Genomic DNA, 22,588 nt, shown 5'->3' on the forward strand with positions numbered 1-22,588 from the left:
TAAGCTATTATGAACTAAACTAAAACCATAAAAATCATAATTCTCACGCAGACAATTTTTAAGTGTATGAGTATGTTTCAAAACCACAAATATGACCGAAATAACACTGCCGTTTCCATTCAGATATTTCGTGTGTATGTGGGTAGGTGGGTATTTTCTGAAAACATAACCAATACACACTTAAAGTTAGTGCAGACCCTGCTACGGGACAAGTAATATCGACAGTCGCGAATCATGCAAGTTAACAAATTAGTGAAGGTTCTGTTCTTCAGTATTTTATAAACCTCTGTGTGGCATAACGCAAATTTGAATAATGCCTGTTATCAAAACTGACGCTGTTTGTCACGAAGTCCCGTTGACAACAGCTATCAAAGTTGTAGGAAGTGCCAAGAACCACTGAGCAGCTTTGAAAGGCTGTTGTGTTTTGGCTTGTTTAAAACTCTCGCACGTACCAGTTTGATAATGTACAGAATAACGCTAACCATATCAAAGTACTTTTGTATAAGCCCATATGCCCTTATGTCCTCGCTTGCCACTTTACTGGCTGTAAATATCAAAAACACCGTTATATGTTTGGCACATTGCTTTGACAAAGGACACCGAGACAAGCGCGCATGTAAGTAGCATTTACTTGACTGTATGTTGCGTCAAAAATGTATAAATGACAAAAATACCTTCGGTAACTGTTGTATACCGTGCGCATCGCCCTTTGATGGAAGATGAATGGGAGTCGAGTAGGAGAATGGGGGAAGAGAGGAAGGGGGCGTGGTCTATCGTACTAATTCGACAGTTGGGAGTAGCGTCTCTCGTCGTCTCTTCGTCGGTCTCCCTTCCTCAGTGATGATCTGGTAGCCGTGAGTGTAAGGTGTCAGTTGCGCTTTCCGCCGGGCCGGTGTGGGCGTGTTGAGGTTTTGTGTAAGACCTCTAATACAGTTGTGAATATTCAAGGTAACTAATCTGGAAAACAGAGTGCTAGCAGTTAACACGTCAAAGCTACCTTATTGGGACGCCAACGTGTGAAAATGACAGAAAACGAGCGCTGGCGTTGCGTCTAAACGGAGTTTTAATCTTATGGAGGTGAGTTTGGTGTGAAGCTACTAGACCTGGAGTTATTTCCATTATTGTTTTCGATTTTAGTGTTTCCAGGACTCAAGTTCACAAACGATAATTTTATGAAAAGGACCGATAACAGTGATGTCTCTACTGACAAGGCTGAACCGTGAAAGAATTGTTGACTTCTTAGTTGAATTTGCATCAGAGCTACTGTTCGTGTCAGTACCCTGACACCAAACCTACAGTAGGCCTAAGAATCTTGCCCTTATGTCTGTAAATTGTAGATGTCTCTACAAATGTGAATATTGCCCATATACGCTTCATCGAACTATTTCCTGGTGGTAGACTAATGGTCGAACGACGTTAGTCGTATGAAATACTGTGTATCTCATCAGCTAGTGTACTGCAGGAACTGTAATTACGATCCAAACCTAATCTTGCCAGATCAGATGTTTATCCCTTCATGTAAACAATGCCTTTTTCATATGTGACTGATAATACCAAGACTGATACGAATGTGTTGATTGCCGTTGTCATATAATCTACATCTACTCGTAGCTGGAGACCTTTTGTTTTTTCTTGTCGCAAGTTAGGTTTGGTCTTCGTTAACACATTGAAAAGCAATATACAGCTCTAACCACTAGGGTAACCGCACTTCGCCTTATTTAAAATGTTAGTTTTTTAGTGGTTATTGAGGCTTTGAGGAAATGATACCTACTGGTAGCATATGTGAAACTTGGTTACAGATTTTATTCACTTCATAGAGCCTACAAATTTACGTTTGAAGAAACAATTACCGAAAGTTTGATTTCACGATTTTTGTAGTCTAATGCCGTCGAGCTTAGGGTTTTCGCAAGATCGGCATTATTGGGTTTTATACACTTTCGTGAAAGGAGCATTTGACTCCCCTCGTTGTTCTACAGGGTTCTGATGTGGTATAAGTCGGCGAAAGCATTCAGAGGTCTGTGGATGTGGGCGATTGTGTTAATCTGCCGAAAATACTATGCAAGTGGTTAACAGTTGCAAGACGAACTGTCTTTTGGTAGCGAGGCCTCTTCTTGCCATGTTTCGGCTGTTGTATATGTAAATGAAGTTAATTGGACTGCTGAGCTTTTATGCAAGGTTGTCGAGGCTTTCGATTACCATAATAACCATCGTGATCATAATTATGATCTCGGTAATGCTGATGAAAATCTACTTTATCAGTTAGAGTTGTATATGCTTCGACACTATACCAATAAGACTGGGTTATTTCAATCTTCTGTATCTATAAAACACTGAATATAGTAGACCCACTGATGCGTGGTTATTCCGCAGTTTTTCTTCCGGGAACTTAAGTGACGTTATTTGATGCCAGGAGCAAACCAGCAGCTGAATTCAAAGGTGGTGATTGCTGATACTTAATACTCGTTATTAATCATTAGTTTCCTTAGTGCTTTCTTACATGGGTATCCATGTCCTGCGTCTCTAGGAAGAGTAAAGCGTTTGTTATTCACATTACGACAACATAGATTATTTGAATGACAAGTGTAAGAAATTAAAGTATCAAAGTTTTCGGACATTATTTGTGGAAAGTTAGGCAGGTACATAAATAAGAATACTTTTAACATGATTATCATTAGGCTAGCCTACTTGATCGTGGTCATTCATAATCGTTTTAGAACTAAGGTTGTTTATATTTAGTTATCATCATGTACAAGCTTAATCTAGCTTGGACCATACATACTTTTACCATGGCTGTTTTGTAGCTTATGTGCAGTGAAAGTGAAATGAAGTAAGATCTCTTTGTTAACCTATGTATTCCCTTGCCTAATACAGCTTGGAGTTTCTGGATAATCTATGTCAGATCCCAGAAAGACTTAGCCATGGTACGTTCTTCTCAGCAATTTGATTGTTAATGTGATGGTGTGCTAGCTCTACCGTACATAAATGTGGTTTATTCATTTGAAGTAGCATACTGTTCGTCGTCCACCGTTCTGTTTGAGTGGTAACTGTAATAACTGCGATATAAGAAGGTTTTATCTAGTAAACCGAAAAAATATATCATAACTAGTCCTTTAATTTCTGAATGAATGTTATTGAAAGATAAACCAAAGCATTTTAATATAAGAGCTAGGGTCGTTCAGCTTCATGTGTAAAATTACACATAACAGGGATGGCCGGATGCACGGCCTGTACACGCACGTACCACAGTGCAGTAGATATGAAGAGAAAATATAAGAATATTATGATTCAAAAGTTGGATTCTATCAATAGACTATTATTTGAAATGCGATCTCATTCGAGATTGTTGTATTAAGGGCGGGGTCACTATGAGTTAAATTTAGTATATATACGTTATTTCGCTCATGAGTAACTTCTCTATCGATTTCGATTTATGTTTGTATTTACCATAGCAATAGATTATAGTTTCTTATTTTACATAGAAATGTGAGAGAAAAACAGCAGATATTCAAGGATAGCCGTGTCAAGAAAAACCATGTAAGATGCATAAGGATTTAAAAGATGGTTAATTATGCATAGGTTATATATATATGTATATACGAGTATAATATATATATATATATATATATATATATATATATATATATAATATAATATAATATAATATATATGTGTGTGTTGGTTTAATTTGATTTTCATGGTCACAGCATTTGGGGTTGATAAGTATGTAGCATAGTCATTTGTTCGCAGAAAAATAACATAAATCATTCTGTTATTCATATCTTACCGGGCTGACTAACATTTAGTTTGTACACTACGAATGAGTATTGCGCCGATGTTTCTTGCCAATTTAGTTATATGAAGAGATGGAAAGTAGTTCCACGTTATTATTAAGGCTCAAAATAAGCTTTTCATTTCGGTATGGTAGAGTATGTTGTAATTAATAGCGTTCAGTGGCGGTTCTCGTTATCTGGTACAGGTCCTTGGTAGGAGCGTCACGCAATGGTACAAGTATCCGTTCCGAGTAAGTAAATGGATACTAGACTTCAAACGAAATAGCCACAGTTCGTAACTTGCACAAATGCTCATGTGGGATGATTTAATTTGAATCTTGTCTGCTCGAGCGCTGTTAGCCCCTTCTGACGTGTTTTGGTGCCTGTAATAACATCAACTGTTGACGCATAATTTACATTTTGCGTATTCACTCTTGAATCAAATTTATTTTGAATATGTCATAAAGTGACATCCGTACATATACATATATGTATATAATGTATACATACATATATAGGCTAATTGTTTTTGTGTCTGTTCCTGTAGTTGCACCATAATTAAATCATGTCTGGCGTATTTTTTTTTCTGTGGAAGTGAAATTTTTGTAACGACCCCCCCCCCCGTGCAGCGGTATTCATTAAGAGGTTATTTCATCGGAAAGGTTGATCCGAACTGGGGAAATGACCTTCATCTTTAGTCGGAGCATTAGTAAAATAACCTTGTCCAAAAGGGGCAATTATGTTAAATTGCGTACTCACCCTTTTAGTTTCCGTTCTCGCATAACAGATATTGAAAAATATGAAAGAACAGTCGTGAACAGGGATGCTGTAGATATATAAATTGAAAATGGTAATTGCCCTCTTGCTCGCAGGCATCATTGTATATCACAGAGAGAAAGATTTATTGTAAACTATGGAATGATGAACTGCTGTGGAACTCATAATGAACCCTATTAAGAAATAATGTATTCTGAATCAACTCCCATGCTTCGTGATTCTTGAAACTTTTTTTCATATCCTTTTTTATTTAAAGGTAATTTGTCCATAATGTTTAGCCTTGTGTTGCGTGAAAATATTACATAACATCTTGATCAGGAATGTAAATATCGCATCATCACCACCATCATCGTGACTGAAGCGGCTTCTGTGAAATTATAGCATTCATGACTTTGCTGTGCTTCATCTTTCACTTATCCCCAGCGCCCCTTCTTTTAGGCTAGTTCTCATCCAAGAAGGTCTTCGTCTTTCAACTTTTCTGGCGCCCATGGCAGCCCAGCTGAGACTTTCGTTATTTAAAAGGTTGTGCGACGGACATGGCCAAGCCATCTCCAGCTTCCTTTATAATCTCGTCTATATATGTAACTTTCACAATTTCCCTTATGGTATCATTTCTGAATCTATCCTGTCATCTGACTCGTAATATTCTCCCCAAAGCTTTATTCTGAAATCGTGAAATCGACAAAATCTTTTAAGTATAATCCCTTGATTCATCTCCTTATAGCAGTACATATCGTACTAGACATCTGTGTAATTTTAATTATATAATGTCAGTCAATTTGGTTTCCAAATCTTATTCAACTTGCCCATTGTCTAATTTATCTTTTTTAGAATCTCACTAAATTTTCAGGTGTAGGGAACTTGTACTGGGTAAACAAGCAATTTAATCTACAAAAATGATGTGTTACATGTTCGTTTTGAACAACTCATTTGTAACCAGCTCCAGTCAGTTTTGTGTGAATCTGATGATTATTATAAAATAATAGTTATTTTGCTCTCCTTAGCGTATGGAGTAAAGATCTTAGACCAAGTGGTAGTAATTGTGTCCGTAACTTTTCCCACTTGTGCACATGACTGGATACATTGCCGGTATCATTCATACTTTGTAATTATTTTCACATGTTCCCAGTGTTGTTTATTTACACTTTCTCCCTAGACATTTTTTTTCCATTTCGGATTTCTGTCAAAACCGTTATATTGCGAATGTGATATGGTTTTAAGATGAATTGTATAGCTGGGTGGTTTTAATAGGAGGACATCCATAGGCCTAACTCCTCTTTATTGGAAAAGTTTTCAAATCAAAATCCTTTTCGCTATTTATGAAGTTGTTTGTTAAAACTTTGTCAATTACAGGTCAAAGGTCCATATTTTTCCGCAGTTGCGCCAATGAAGAAAAGAGGATGAGAAAGTCATCTGGGGCGTAGATTCCTTCCAAAGGGTGACAGATAGTCTCGAATGATTTTTCTTCGCTTTCCATAGAATATTGTTATATTATTTTGCTTTCGTTTTCAGCATATTCCTTGAGTTTTATCAGACTGGCTTGAAGATTTGTTCTTAAATGAAGGGTGAAAATTGTGATGAGAAAGTTCAGAGGTTGGATAGTTAGGACAAGAGACCAAAGGGAACAGATTCAAGGTAGAAGGCAGGAAAGAATGCAGCTAGGGCTCAATGGAACGTTCAAACGAACATTAAGTCGTGCATATAGTTTACTGTAACAGGCACACTGTAAGCAACAAGAAACCCGCTCCTTTCTCTACAGAGGATGTATGTTTGGTTCTCGGTTCCTTCTTGACGTGTTTGGTGATATAAAGAGCAGAACATTATTTTTATTTTTTCATGAAAGCATAATTTTCAAGTAAGCGCTTATTGTAATACTGTGAGATTTGACATGTCTTTTGGCTCGTAAGTGTGGCTTCTTCAGTTATTCCATGAAATAAGGTGTTCAAAATGAGTCGGTTTACTAATTTTGTTTTTCATCACTTATTAGACTGATGAAGGCTGTCTGTCTATTAGGATCTTTTTTCCTGTATCTGAATATTAGCCTTGAAACTCTTAAGGATTATTGTTGGAGTGCTGCTATAAGATTTTTCCTTTTTCAGTGAGCTCTGTTACTTATTTGCCTGTGTAATGCTTGCTTGTGACATTAATGTTTGTTGCATGCGTAACAAATGTATATTGTGCAAATTAAGGTCCAGTATATATATTTATAGCAGCTCATTGAGCTTATCCTTTTCTTCCCCTCTTCCGTTTCTTGTTTTCTTCAGACCGTGGATACACGAGAGCATTAGCTTGTCGATCCCATTGAATTTTATCTAGTGGTTTAACGCTACCATATACAGTAAATTGAATTTAGGCTGTATTTACATAATTCAGCTGATGGGTGTAGGATTTTAGGTCTAACCGAAAAGGGCTGTTATCGCTTAAAACACCATTAGCCTACACTGTTCAAACAGGACAAAAATCTAATATTCCACCTTTACAAATAAAATATTTAAAACATTATATAGATATGAATAATTCATCAAATATTTTGTAGGGATATTAAAAACATCACTTAATCGGCCTTCATTAAATAATTTCAACAGCAAGGTTTTAAATATGTGCTCATATATTTTACAATATAATTATCTTACTGATGTAAATGTAAGGAACTACAATGCCAACTTTTAACTATACGTTGCAGTATTATTGTGGATGCTTGTATGTTTTCCATCTTGATAACTTTTCTCGGTAATTATAAAACGACAGAAAAGGTTGAAAAGTAGCACTTGAACCGGCATGTGAAAGTTATTGTATGGATTTGCACTTGCATAGATGGTTTCTTACTGGTAATGTTGGCAGGCGAGGATTTAATTAATTGCTTCATACTCAGCAGTCATTGCCCGTCTTTATCGTTAGCATAAAAGTTTCCATATATTAAGACGTAGTTGAATCTGCCTGAAATTACTAATAAATTAAGAGGCGCTCTTTGAAAGATGCATTTGGAACGCCCACGCTTTCCACTTCCTCGCTCCTCCTCTCCTCTCCTCTGCAGTATCATGTTTTAAGTTGATTTCACCGCCGGTTGAGTGAGAAATTAATTTTGCCATTCCTGTCTCCCAAAACAAATTTAAAATGACGGTTTTTGAAATTTACATTAACTTCAGTCTAATATTTAATGCCAGTAAGCCCGAGATTATACTTTTTTCTCTTAAATACTTCATTGACCATTTGTATCTCTTAGTCGGGTATTTTTGGATACTCATGTTTATTTTAAGAATGGGCAGGTCAGTTCGTAAAACTCCCGGATGTATTTTGATAAATAAAAGCGCACTTTTAAAGTATAATTTCAGCTTGATTTGACTAAGCTGGTAATTACTCCTATACCAGCTGTTACATTAAGTAAATGACCACTATTTAGTTCCAGTCCATATAATCGTCAGAAATGTACAGTACAATCGGAAATTTTTTCCCAGTGTAGCATTTGAAATAGGAAATGCGCTATTTTTGTTTTACCTTCCGTAGGCTTTATTAATGATTTCCAGGAGCATAAAATGATATTATCGTTCCAGGTTGTCACGGATGTGTTATCTCTGCTGATAAGACTATCTATCATTGGTTTCTTTTACTGTTACAACTACTTTGGTGTTTTGGTTGGTTATGTGTACTGTTTCTAAATTATAGAGTCTTTTAAAGGTTTGTTGGTGTATTTCTTTAAAATAGAGATTCACGCAACGAAAATTAGTTTCTTGTGTATTTGTAAGTATTCAGTAACTACACACAAGTAGTTTAGTTGTGTTTCCGCTTTCTCTTGTTGCTTGCGTTCATTGTTTTTGTAATTATCAGTAAGCACATTGTGTGAATTTGAATACAGTTTTATAAATATTTTTCCCACTTCAAGACATTATCAGGGTCCTTATGCTATAGTTAAACGCTTATTGAATATTTATAAGTGATCTGTTTCAATATTTATAAGTGATCTGTTTGTAGTGACCCTTGCTCGAAGAGGGAAGCACATCACTCTTGTAGGCCTAGAAGGTCAAAAGATCGCCGATTGATTGCGTCGATGGCTTATGTCGCCTGGAACTGTTTGGATAGCAAACACTAGGCAGAAGGTGCGCTGTTTAAGTAGGGGCCTAATCCAGACACAAGAGCTATTTGTTTTGGGTCGCAGGCCTAATGCTTTGCCACGCCCGTGGCTAAAGTGATTCGACATGTCTGCGTATTAATTGTAGCTCATCCTGTGAATTCATTTTTTACATGGTTTGTAAAATGTTATTGTAATTCCTCGGAACACCCAATTTTCTTTTTAGGGTTATTTTACTATTGTTAGAATTGATAGAATTTCTAGGTTTTTACCCTTGTACCATCTAGTGTTACATTCTCTTTAGGAACACATTTTAATTGTTGTATGTTGTTGCGGGTGGACTTAATATGAATCATTTTCATAATAAAGATACAAAAAAATCTATTCTATCTACTCTTTCGTGATTCCGTGTATAGTATGCTGTACAACGCCAAAAGAGGCACTCTTTGGTAATATATTTAGGTGTGTGGAAAAGGCAGTGGTATCCTGGACCGTGGGTGACAAATTTTTCCATAGAATATCCCGGTATCTGTATATTGTGCCTTTTTCATTGTTACCAAGACAAAATGAAATAAAGCTTTGGCAAATGCTTTTAATGAGGGAAGTCCACTGTGTTAGGGTTGTAGCTTTGTATGTAATTACTTAAGACTGCAGTAGGTCAAGGGGCAGAGAGTCACCAGGACACATCTCTTAGCTTGTGTGGGGTTTTTAGTGGGTTGTGCGTTACTACGTGGAACCTGCAGTAGGGTTCCTCTGATTCTTGGATGTTTGCTGCATTCTTCAGTGTCAGTGTTTTAAAAGGCTCCCAAGTCTCTTGCAGCTTTTATGAACAGTGTCATTGTTTACTGTCCTCGCTCGAGAGAAATAATAATAGTGTGCGCGCATCTTTTAGATTTTTCTGGTCAGTGAATTCATCCAACGCATAGAGGCAGATGCGAAGAAATATGCATTTATTTCTTTTTATTTCAGACAATCTATACCGCTTTACATTTGTTATGGTTATGTGAAACTATAGAAAGCGAAGACACTGAGGTTGGTGCTTTTCGTTAACTACACTGTCAATTACATTAGTAATTCCTCTTCTTATTCTTAGTTTTTTACATATTAGTAAGTATCTCCTTGATATGCAAGTGAATGCTTACAAGAACCGTTGTTTAGACAAAAAAAGGAAAATTTCGTTGTCTCACTACGTTTTCGCTTTGCAAATAACAGCCAGGTACAGCCTCCTGGCAATATGTTAGCCTTTTTTTTATTCTAATTAGTTAAACCTTTTTCTGACCCCCATTGAGCCCATTAACCGGTAGTTATTAATGGTAATTGAAAAATTGATCAGGAAAATTGGGTGTATGTTTCCTGGACGGAAATATTTAGTTATCAGGCAGCCCACCAGATCCAACGTTTTATGTGATATGTTTAACCTTTAAATTCAAAATACATACACAAATATTTATATATATAATATATATAATTATATATACACATATTAATACATATATACTTGTGTGTATGTACTTTTGAATTTAAAGGTTAAATATCACATACACACACACATACATATATATATATATATATATATATATATATATATATATATATATATATATATATATATATATATATATATATATATATAATATATATATATATATATATATATATATATATATGTATATATATATATATATATATTAATGTGTGTGTATAATATTATGCGTATGTGTGTTTTTCACCGAATTCCATTACGTCTGAAAGATTGTGCCTTGTGACCCTTGAGTTATAGTTCTTTTATCAAAGTGTTTTCATCCAAAACATGTGTGCCTTTCTTGCCAGCGTAGGCCTTTCGAATAAGGCACAGGTGTAGAATTTTTTTTTTTTTTTTTTTTTTTTTGATGGGCTAATGGAAACCCGAAAACTCCGATGTTGTTATTATGTACAGATATTTTCCTTTTTCTTTGTGCTAGTGTGTGTGCGAGTTTCTAGGAACTACTTGGGTAGCCTATACGTCCAGATGGATCAAAGGTCGAATGTAGGGTTATGTTGTTAGTGTTAGGCCTACATAAAGAGAAAAGAAAATACGATAACCCAGAAATATTTACATTTATTTCTTCGTATGTACCGGTACGTTCTCGCTTTCTTATATCTTTCCGTTTGTGTGTACATTATTATGAATATGTGCATGTATGTAGCCTATGTATGTAATTTAATACCAAAATAATCGTAACAAATGAGAGGGGCAGCACATTCTGGGACCTATCCCTTTAGGAGGAAGAAGGTATAGGTGAGAATGAATATAAGTTCGGAAATTATCGGCCATATATAATGTGTATTTACAAAGACAAAACTTAATTACTATATTTATATCTGGACGAATACCGTATTTTGTTATATCTGGACGAAAGGGAAAGGCATTAACACCCCGTAAAAGTCCTCAATTTCAGTTGGTTTATGTCTTTAATCATTAGGCCTACTTGCTAATGCAAATAACTAATATACATCCAATAATGAATCATTGTACAATAACTTAAAACAAATGATAAGGACGACGGATTATCGTGAATATACACACACACACATACATATATATATATATATATATATATATATATATATATATATATATATATATATATATATATATATTTATATATATGTGTGTGTGTGTGTATGTATGTATGTATGTATGTATGTATGTATGTATGTATGTATAATTCACGATAATCCGTTGTCCTTATCATTTGTTTTAAGTTATTGAAGAATTATTCAGTATTAGATATATATTAGTTAGGCTATTTGCATTAGCAAGTAAGACCTAATGATTAAAAACATAAAGCAACTGAAATTGAGGACTTTTAGTGGATGTTAACGCCTTTCCCTTTAGTCTAGATATAACGAAATATTCGTCCAGATATAAATAATAGTAATTAAGTATTGTTTTTGTATTCAGGGACACTGCATTCATAGTGCGGTACGCAACTAAAAAAGCGTTTGTCAGATTTAGCACGTGATTAGTCACTTCTAGATTACTCAGAAGGAGACATTCATTGACTATTTACAACTGCAGAGTGGAGACGATTGACTGGCAGCAGATTTGCTCTTTGCAAAGTCGCGCAAGGTACAACGAATATATAGATTAACGTTGATATTATTACCCAATGTAGAGAATGTATAAAGAATACGTAAACTGCTACAGCATATTAAATATCGTATTACGCTGTATAGTGCACATACCCTTGTTTTCAATGCTGCGTTTTCCGAGAGAGTGAATAATTATGAAGCTCAATACATTTATAAAGAACGCCTTGGGATTAGATATAGGCCTACTGGTTTAGCCAAGGCGCCATCTAATTTCCCTTGGGAATCATACTAGTGGCACTACGATATTAATTTGGTGTAATGGTCTGTGACTATATTAACCGTGGGCTTAGGTCTGCCTTGGCTTAAGTAAAGATGTTCTTTGCAGAATTTTCAAGTGAGCGGAAGAACAAGCATTCAAGGTTTTTTTTTTATATTATTGGTTAATATCTTTCAACTTTTCACTCTATGAGAGACTGCATAGTACCTTTTACTTGTGAGATGGTCGTATTTTTACGTGTACATTAAGAAATATACTTACCACTGGAAATTACGAAGCGGTAGCTGTCTTAGATGGACGAACATAAGACGCATTAAATCTCTCTCTCTCTCTCTCTCTCTCTCTCTCTCTCTCTCTCTCTCTCTCTCTCTCTCTCTCTCTCTCATACACACACACACACACACACACACACATATATATATATATATATATATATATATATATATATATATATATATATATAATGTTAGTGAATGATGTTTTGGACTGTGAAAGAATGAAAACAGTAAATTCTCATGAGAATTTGAGCACTGGTATGATGAGAGAAGAGTCACAGATTAGGGTAATCAAGAAAGGTAAAAGTATGTGTGCATAAGACTAGGCGGAAACATGGTGCCTATGGGAGCCAAAGTTGGAATATATGGGGGAACTGTTGGACCAACTCCTCTGTGGAAGTAAATTGCAAATGGCGAATGCGTATAAAAGAAAGAACTTGGAATCTGTATAGATATGTGATTGGAAGTTTTATGGATACTGGACTCATCCACAAGTCAACGGTTTGTGTGAATGCGGCATTGATGACCCCTATGCTAACAGGGGAAACGGCTTAATAATGGAAAAAATATATTTGTATGTATCTATGTGTAAAGAAGAGAGGGGAACAGTATTCCTTCACCCTCTTTTGTTGTTGTTGTTGTTGTTGTTGTTGTTGTCATTATTATTTAATTTTAAAATCTAGAAAGAGGCCTGAACTTTTCTGATGCCTATAATTGCCTTTTGCCGCTCGGTTTCCTTTTATTCTAAAGGGATTGTATCAAACATTTGTAGGTATAGCTTACTGAATAGTAATCATATTTAATGTCGTTCAGTTATTACAGACCCGTATGGCGCGTATTTTTTCACCTTAGTCCCCCGCCCTTTTGTAGGCCTTGTGTTTGTCTTATTTCAAAACGTAGGTGATATACAATAATTTTTTAAAAACTTGGACACTTAAAAAATGTTCTCCTTAATTGTGTGTTTTCTAATGGTGTGTGTCTGGAAAAAGTATCATAAGTCTCGTGTCATTTATCAATGATTAAACAGAATTAACACAGTCCGATGCAGGTCGCTATTTCAAAATTTCAAGCGAAGTTTATTAGTTGGAGTGATATACACATGTCTAACAACTGGAAAAATTACCGTCATTGCTACGAAGACCATTTTTTCCATTAAGCGATCTAATAATTTCTCCGTTGTAGAAAAACATTTTGTAATTAATCATTGAAAAGTTAGTAATAGGTCATACAATAAAGGCTTATGTAGCCTTGGAATGGAAGAGTTTGAAACCCTGTTATGAAGCGGTTATAAAGTGAAATGCTGAATTGCTGCCTAAGTAGATAAGAATAGGCTATAAACACTTTCGAATGCCCCCATAATTTTAGGAGAAACTCCTCCGGTTAAGTGAACAGGAAGTTCGAGGCTCTACCGACAGAGCATGTGAACTTTCGTAAAGAGTGCGTGTCATTGTAGAAGCCTGAAACAGGAGAGAGAGAGAGCTGTTTATTTTCCTGTTGTGATAGCAGAGGCGTTGTTAATTCTAGTGTCTGTTGAATTTTACTGTAAAATAATTTTCTATTGTGGGAAGGGTATGAGTATGATTGGAAATTATTATTTTTAGGATAAGATAGGGAGTCGGAGATGGGGGAAAAGCCCATAACTAGAATGGTTACTGTGTGCGTGTGTTTTAGAAAGAGTAATGTGTTGATGGTCTGTTTGTATGTTAGTTACTATTAAATATTTGTTTGGCGTGTAGTACATTCACTCTTACATAAAGAATGTTTTTACGGGTATTTCGGGAACATGTGTTTCATAACGTAATCATACTTATTTATGACCTTATTTGTCTACAAGGCATTCATTAGGATGTCCTTAATGATGAAGATCTAGGATCGAGAATGTTACGAAGTAGCAGTTTTTATCACGCGTCGCCATAAATTGTAATGATTGAGAAGAAGGGGAAATTTACCCTTTGTTTAGAAAACATATTATCCTGATTTCTTCGTTCATGTACCCGTTGATTCCTTTCCGTTTTGTTTGTATTTCCAATGTGGTATTGTGTTCAACTGTATTAATTTGGTCATTAATTTTGTTCTTTTAATTCATTGTTCACCTTTTTCTCGCCCATTTTCTTTATCTTTTCTTTCATTGCAGCTTATATCTGTGGTATTGAAGGTAGCCTTTTTCCTTATGGAAATATAACATGACTAAAGAAAAAAGTAACTGATTAGTGGCGTGATCTACGACTACTGAAACGTTAACGTTCAAGTTTGGCTCTAGAGCCAGATTTTTCTTGGTCTTTTTTCACTGGCCATAAAGATAACGTCTCAACTTGCGGAGGATGACTGGGGTACAGTATTTTATAAGGAAATTGATAAACTTTTTGTTAAACTTTCTCATCTCCTCCCGCTTTTAATGTAAGATGGCAGAAAGACCCACACACACGTATATATATATATATATATATATATATATATATATATATATATATATATATATATATATATATATATATATATATATATATATATGTAAGTATACGAGTGTGTGTGTGTGACACAGTGAATTTTTAACTTCTCGATTTTCTAAGTTTCAGTTAAGCTAATCGCTAAAATCTTGCATCCAGAAGAAAAATAAATGAACATGTCTGTTGCTTCAGTAGTGGGATTCGAACCTATGTTTGGCAGGAGTTAGACTGGCCCTTAGTCCATTATGTTGCCAAGCGGGATATCTATTAATTTCAGCACCTCCCTATTAAATGTCTGTCGAATTGAGGTGTGTGTGTGTGTGTGTATGTATGTATGTATGTATGTATGTATAAGAGAGACGGATTGTCTGGGAATGTGTAATTTCGCGCAGAGATCTGCTGACAGGGCGATTTTTCTAGGTTTTCACCCTGTGCCAATATGATTGGAACTCGACTTGGAGTAGCAGGGTCAAGAGATGACTTTATTAAGACTCTGCAGATGAAAACCTCTGCATAGTGAAATGGGAATGATTTTTTTTTCTCCGTTGGACAGCGGAGAACGTTGGAGTAATTGCTTTAGGTATTTTATAGGTGCGTTCTGAGCCGTATAGTAAAAAGGGAATTTGATGAGCCACGGGTATTAAAGCTTAATGGAATTCGCAGTTTTGTTTTATTCTAGTTTACTGTTGTTATGGACTGCGTAATTATTTTTTGTAGCAATTCTAATTTTTTTTACCTCATCCCTTTGGACAACTGGAATTAGTTTGCATATGATGTTGTGAATATATATTATTTTCGTTCAGAGGCTTTCTTAGTATCAATATAGAACTTGCTGTTTCGAGATGTATACTGTGAAAGTGTTTAAAATTTATATATTCCAATCAGTTTCCAAGGTTAGGAATGTGGGAAAATATTCTAGGTTATAGATAAGACCCCAAAAAGTCATAATATTAACTGTATTGTTGAGACAAGAAAGTATTGATCAGTGGGTATGAAATGATATGTAGTTACTTTGCCCACTTAGTAGAGTATTTTCTATATTGTGACCTGAAGTACTCTTTCTCTACCTTGACATAACGTAATTGTTTCTCTAGGTACCAAAATTTTCGCACTTTGAATGAACACTTTTTACCTTGACTTTTCTTTTAGGGTCTCTACGTATGTGTGTTTGTACATATATATATATATATATATATATATATATATATATATAATCATATACATATGTATAGAATTTGCGTGAAGGAGACTCAGTATTACAAAGTTATCTTAAAGTTAAACTCCTTACAACCTTCCAAGGTTCGTTGTTAATAACTTGAGTGAAAGAGGCAAAACTATTGCAGCATTGGGAAGGACAGGTAAAGAGAGAGGGTTTGAGGTATTCGTTCTGTGTGATTAATATACTCACTCCAAAAAAGAGACGGATTGAAAAAAAAACTTCATACTACAGTACTATTCTAGTCTAACAGAAGTTGAAACATTCCAAATCAGAATGACAAGTAACTTGTCATTTTGATACAATACGGATTTAGTATTAGACTAAAACCATAAGAGTCCAAGAAGCACACATTGGGAGATATATAGAAGTCAAAATCATTAACTTTCCAGTTCACATTGTCCAGCATTATACTCTGCTTTGGAATGTAGAGGCTGTCCTAGGATTGAATTGAAGGACTTCAGAATATAATTTAAAAGATGTTTAGCAGTTTACAACCTTAACATCGGAATCAGTCTCTCTCTCTCTCTCTCTCTCTCTCTCTCTCTCTCTCTCTCTCTCTCTCTCTCTCTCTCTCTCATCATAATATGTAAAACTGGGACGCCCTTGGTGCAGATACACCTTAATTATCCGAGCCTTCATTTACCCAGGCGCTAATCAAGTGCTTATGCTTGAAAATTTTTGTGTTTCGTCCAGAGCAGGGAAATTGGTTTAATATAAAATTTGGAAAATGCGCAAATGATATTGTTAGTCTTAGTTGCTTTACTCTGCTTTGCAATTTCAGAAAAATACTTGCATTAGATTGGATTCTAAAGTGGGGAGTATCTTCAAAAGAAATTGGTTAATATGTTTAATTTAAACATTTAGCCAGAATCAATTTCTGTTCTAATTGACAGAAGGTAATTGAATTGTTGGATATAATTGGTGAAGTAGAAACCCTGATGGGGATATTAGAGTTGATGAACCAGACACTTTAATGTAAAATATTGTTTTAGTTTTATGTACTTTGTTGTAAATCTAACGATTTTGATTTGTTGCCTTGTCCATAAGGAACTCAGAAATTACTTGAATGGATGGGTACCTAATTTCATCGTTGACAACTTTATAGGGATATATAGCAACTTTTCTAAATTTACACACTATGCCTCCTGACAGAAAATTTTCGGGTCTTTCGAAAAAGAATTTTAGGAATATTGTGTGCTATTTTATGTAATATTGTGTAGTTAGGTTGTAAGTGTGATTATTATAGTGTCGCCATAGCACCAACTTTACTGTAATTGTAGAACATTTGTATTGTTTTGCGAGTTTGACATTAATGATTTTTGGTTCTGTATACGCATGAAAGGAATATTATTTCACTGATTGGCTCTCGATATTTGTTTAGTGTAGTGATTAATGTAACGTTATTTTCATTACAATGCCACGTGTGATTTCTCATACATATAGAGAACGCCGTATTTTCTATCTGGATATTATTATGTAGTTATTTCAGTCGCATTTGCGATAAACGGCTAAAGTAAGTTTTAGTCAGATGTCTAAGTAAAGACGATGATCATTACCACATCCACACCTAAACTGCAGATTCGTGGATGAATCCCCAGTGCAGAAAACATCCCCAACACTAGATGCTTCGTGCACCTACACAGGTGTTTTGTCGAACCCCTTATATGCTCTGCGTCTTCCACTTCATATCCAGCACTCACTCGCTTCCTGGATGTTGTTGAGGCCCCTCCTTTCTCATACTTCTTTCACAACAATTTCCTGCCCCTTTCTAGGCTTACAGCCCTTTCTCTGACTTCTCGTATCACTTCATCCTTATATAAAGATATTGAAGAGTCACGGATACATAACACACACCTTTTTTTATTTATATAAAATGTCCATAGTATGTCTGTATGGAGACATCTAATGTTACTCGTATAGCCTAGTTTGAGACAAATGTTTTGTTAATCATGCGGTAATTTGACATATTTTCAAACGTGATCATATCTAATAATTATGGAGCAGTTAATTTGAGAATGTCATGATTATCGAGTTTTGTAAATGATACCTTTTTGATTGATTATGCATTCTGAGGTTTCATTTAGTTATATGGTTGTGCTTTGGTATATGTACACGGTTTTAGGGGTTGTTGCGTTGGTATGTTTCATTAATGTCCTCATATGAAGAACTGAAAGACTTTTAGACAGTTAAATCGCGAATTGTGTGATTCATGCCCATGTAGACCCGGATAAGCGCATCATCACCCGACTTTGTTTTCAATGCGGAAGCCCTAGTATGATGGGTCATCTGTATCCATCATCATTGGATTCCGTCTCTGCATAATATCCCGCAATTAAGGGCTCTAAATAGTTGCGTCATATTTCTCTGGCATGCAATAAAGGTTTCAGCCCGAGTTTCATTACCATAATCCTTTCCAGTGACAGAAGCTTATTTTGAAGTTTGAAAAATATGGAATAAGCTACATCGGGGTCACCGTTGTCAACGTTTTTATCCCCCCCCCCCTTTACTCGTCAGAAAATGTTCTCATTAGTTTTACCCACATGTAACGGTAATAAAGGAGTGATGCTGTGAGATTAGCTTTGATGACGGGGATTTGGGGCAGTCTTTATTTTGAGGATTAGAATGGCGAGCGGAGATCACTTCGTTTAAGTGCGTAGGCCTGGTAGCGGCTTTTGATAACAATGCCCTGTGCGTTTGTGGCTTTGGAAAGCATTAATGATCATTTGCAATTGAATGCTTAATATGACAAACTTACCACCGTCCGAACTCGTATTAAATTCTGCTGAGGCTGACGGTTAAATATAAATCTGATTAACACCGTGAAGGACAGTCAGCTTTCAGGGTACGTCCTCAACAGACATGCATCATTTTGACTGCTGAATTCATTTCATGCTTATGTGGTTGCATTTAGCTTTTTTGTACTTGTGTTTAAGACAAGGTGCGAGCTCCTTAATACCCTCATACTTAATACCCGCATAGCTGAAGTAAAGAGAAAATGCGCAGAGAAAGAAGTTTGGCCTAATTCCGATAGAAAGGCGTCGACTCTTCTCATAAAAGATGATTACAGGGGTTCGGGACAGGGAGATAGCATAGATAGCTTTTCTCTAGATTTGTTACTTTATTTAGATTGGCATGGATCCTTTAAATTTATATACACAAGTTTTATCTTGCAATTCCAAAGGGAAATGAATCTTTCAGAATTAAAACTTGTACTCTCATATATGTAATAATTACATATGCTTTCAATTGAGAATTTTCTGTGTTGATAAAAAATAGAGAATCAGTTTATGAACATAAATACAGCATTTTCGCAGAAAACAATTTACATTCATTTGTTTTAGCTCATTACCAAATGTGTTTACATTTGTGTGTTAAATTGTAATCCACTTCAGTGCATTTGGTCTTCATTTTAATTTTGCGGTTCATTATTATATGATGGACTGTTTAGTAATGGACCAAAATGTATGAAGGTAGAATTGTCCGCTTATGGAACGGGGGAAATAGTTATAGTAATAGTATTAATAATAAAGCAAGAGGCACAGAAAAGTTTTTAAGCGTATGTTCTAGAGAATTTCTGCTTATTTTGATACCCGATCTTCGGCCATTACTTTCTTTTCGTTAACCCTGTCCACTCCCAACCTCATGTTAAAGTTTGCTTCACTTTTCAGTGTCACTCCAATATCTTCATGAAATCTTTTTTAACCTATGTTAAAATTCTTTTTATATAGAATACATGACGTTTTATTTCCGCGAAGGCACTTAATATTTTATTTTATAGATTGAAAAGAATGTGATTTATTAATTTAAAGAATTTTTTTTTGTGGTTGAAATCATAGCCATATGAAAAGTTTATAAGGAATAAACGGATAATCAGCAATGCCAGCAAAGAGTTTTACTTCTTTAAAAAGTCTTAAAGGGGTTTTCCAAAGAAATGTGTTTTTTTTTTTTTGGGGGGGGGGTAATTTTTTTGTAAAAGTTCCTCAATCTCCGTAATGGTCACTGGATTTTATATCTGCTCTTTCTCCCTTTGTTTACGACAAACCCGTAGAAGAGTCACGCCATGATGAAGTTTCTGCATTAGGAGAAAAGTTAACGTAAATAGGAAGTTTTTTTTTTTATTTTCAAGTCCAGGCCGGAGAAAGGTCCGTAAGCGAGTAGCGTTTTACCTGTAGGGAATAGGGGAACTACATTGGGAAAATTAAGACTAAAGTTTGATTGTAGAAAGTGCTTTAACTCATTTTCCTACGTGATATTTCCAAGAGTGTTGAAGTCTAATTATATAGCCTATGCTATTTATTCAACGACTTAATGTAGGAGGATGTAAGGGATTTAATTTATCAGCATTACATATTTCCTTCCGGATTTTCTCTGGATTTAGAAATTTTGAATTTTTGTGCATTATTGTGAGGTTCAGAATTATGAAATATAGCATGAAACTTTTACCTGTGTAAAGACCTTAATATTGCAAAGAGTTCCTAAATAAAAGAAGATAGTGCTTTGTAGTCCATGTTTAGTTATACAGAAAACTTCCATCACAACAGCCATTTCATAAACTTTCACAAATGTTTATGGCTGCTTTGGAAGTTTTGGGTAGTTCGACCTTATGCACGTGGAAAGCGCCCTCTTGCATATGTAGGTGTGATTTTTTGATTACTTATTACCACAGATCGGTGTGAAGGTCGTGGAGTAATAACGGAATCGCATCCGTCCCACCCGATAACCTCTTGTTGAATATTTATTTGTGTAGTTTCCTGTTGAATATTTATTTGTGTAGTTTCCGCTGATACTCATTTAGTGTGATCGTATATTGATGGTTTGGTAGGACGTGAAAAGATAGAATGGATTGATTTGATGCAAAAATAGGCCGTTCGGTATATTTCATGAAGTATTTTATGCTCTCTCTCTCTCTGTTGGCCCAGCGTTCGACTCTCCGACCGGCCAATGAAGAATTAGAGGAATTTATTTCTGGTGATAGAAATTTATTTCTCCTCTTAATGTGGTTCGGATTCCACAGTAAGCTGTAGGTCCTGTTGCTAGGTAACTAGCAACGGCCAGTCCTAGGAGAGCTGGTAATCAGCTCAGTGGTCTGGTTAAACTAAGATGTACTTAGGCTAACCTCTCTCTCTCTCTCTCTCTCTCTCTCTCTCTCTCTCTCTCTCTCTCTTATATATGTATTTACGTACGTCTGTGAGTGTGTTCGTGCGCTTATACACCATCATTTATCATAGTTGTGCATTCGTGTTAACGTAGAACATTAGAACTGACTAATGTTTACGAATAAATACATATAAACACGTTAAATTACAGACCTATGTGATGTTTGTTTGTATCTGTGTGTTTGCATGTACACTTGGATACTATTTCACGCGAAGGGTGTTTTCCAGAAGCTGCGTAAAAAAGGATTTGTCTTTCCCGTTAATTATACCCGAGCCACACAGCACCTGTTAAACTGCCAATTTTACACGGGTACTCGGATGGAAATTTATTGGATTCAGCTTCTCTGTTTTATTAGATTTTGCCTCTATAATCCTTTCATTCGCAGAAAGAAATATTTCGGGTCCAAGTGCAATTCTGGAAATGGTGGCTTTTGAAATCTAACCATCTGTTTCTCCCGTTCTACAAAAAAACACACACACATGTGTGTGTTTTGTATATATATATATATATATATATATATATATATATATATATATATATATATATATATATATATATATATATATATATATATATATACTGTATATAGGCTACATATACATATCTGTATCTGTATATATGTGTTTGTGTGCTCGTGCGCTTGTTTATATTTCCGTAAAATATGCTGTACTTTTTTTATTCATATTTTGGCAGTTCATTGTACTGGTTTCAAATGGGTTTTGTGTTCCTTTATGCAAAATCCCTGTTATTACTATATCATATCATAAAGAACTCGAACTGACCTCTCTTTGAAACAAAATTCATATATTGAAGTCATCTAAACTGTTTATCTGTGATTCAGAGATTTTTTGGAGCTTAAATTGATTGTCGGGTTTTTCATAGGTTTTTAGTATAATAGACGTGCTTCTCTATATATCAGGGGGATTAATGCTACTTGGTGTGACATCAGCTAGAGAACTGAGATATGATAAGAAGTGAAAAACAGATACCTACCCTTCAGTTTCATTGCAAATTAAGTTGACTTTTGTAATGTCCACATGCAGATTAAATATTATGTTCTGAGAGTAATTTAAAGTAGTTTTGCACATTAATTTTAGAGAAAAGAGCTTTGTAGGCCTCATATTTATTAAAGCTTCCACCGTACCGTCCCTCTCTGCCACAAGTTGCATTTCCTAAAGCTTATTTATTTATTGCAAACTATCATTCTCTCCTAAAGAGGACTTGGGAATATGTGAGAATAGATAACATTGATCACTGTTATATACATTTAATGTCTAACTGGTGATTGGTAATGATGAACCCGTTGTGTAAAGTTATTACCTCAGCCTCAGTCCGTTTCACACACCACCCGAAAAGTATCAGTATCGGTACGTTGAACTTCCATAAACTACAGAAATTATTGTACTGAGGAGTATTACCCGTCACTGCAGAAGAAGAATACTCAGAAAGTGAAACTTGACAAGGACCTGAATCATTGTTATCACTGGCAGATCAGTAACATAGGCCAAGCATTCTTATCTGCGGA

At 35.3% G+C, this 22,588-nt stretch overlaps 1 protein-coding gene across 4 annotated transcripts in view; it reads left to right on the forward strand.

The window, feature by feature from the left end:
* The first annotated feature begins 834 nt into the window (after window positions 1-834).
* The window catches only part of LOC136842501 (guanine nucleotide exchange factor DBS-like), an 838,144-nt gene continuing 816,390 nt past the window's right edge, over window positions 835-22,588 (forward strand). For 3 of the 4 annotated variants that reach the window (XM_067109882.1, XM_067109883.1, XM_067109884.1), the window contains exon 1: window positions 835-1,077. The gene's annotated coding sequence lies outside the window, so the exon portion shown is untranslated. The remainder of the gene's footprint in view (window positions 1,078-22,588) is intronic. The other variant, XM_067109885.1, reaches the window with a different exon arrangement.

Source organism: Macrobrachium rosenbergii, chromosome 10 (genome assembly GCF_040412425.1).
Source record: "Macrobrachium rosenbergii isolate ZJJX-2024 chromosome 10, ASM4041242v1, whole genome shotgun sequence".
Lineage (NCBI taxonomy): Eukaryota > Metazoa > Arthropoda > Malacostraca > Decapoda > Palaemonidae > Macrobrachium > Macrobrachium rosenbergii.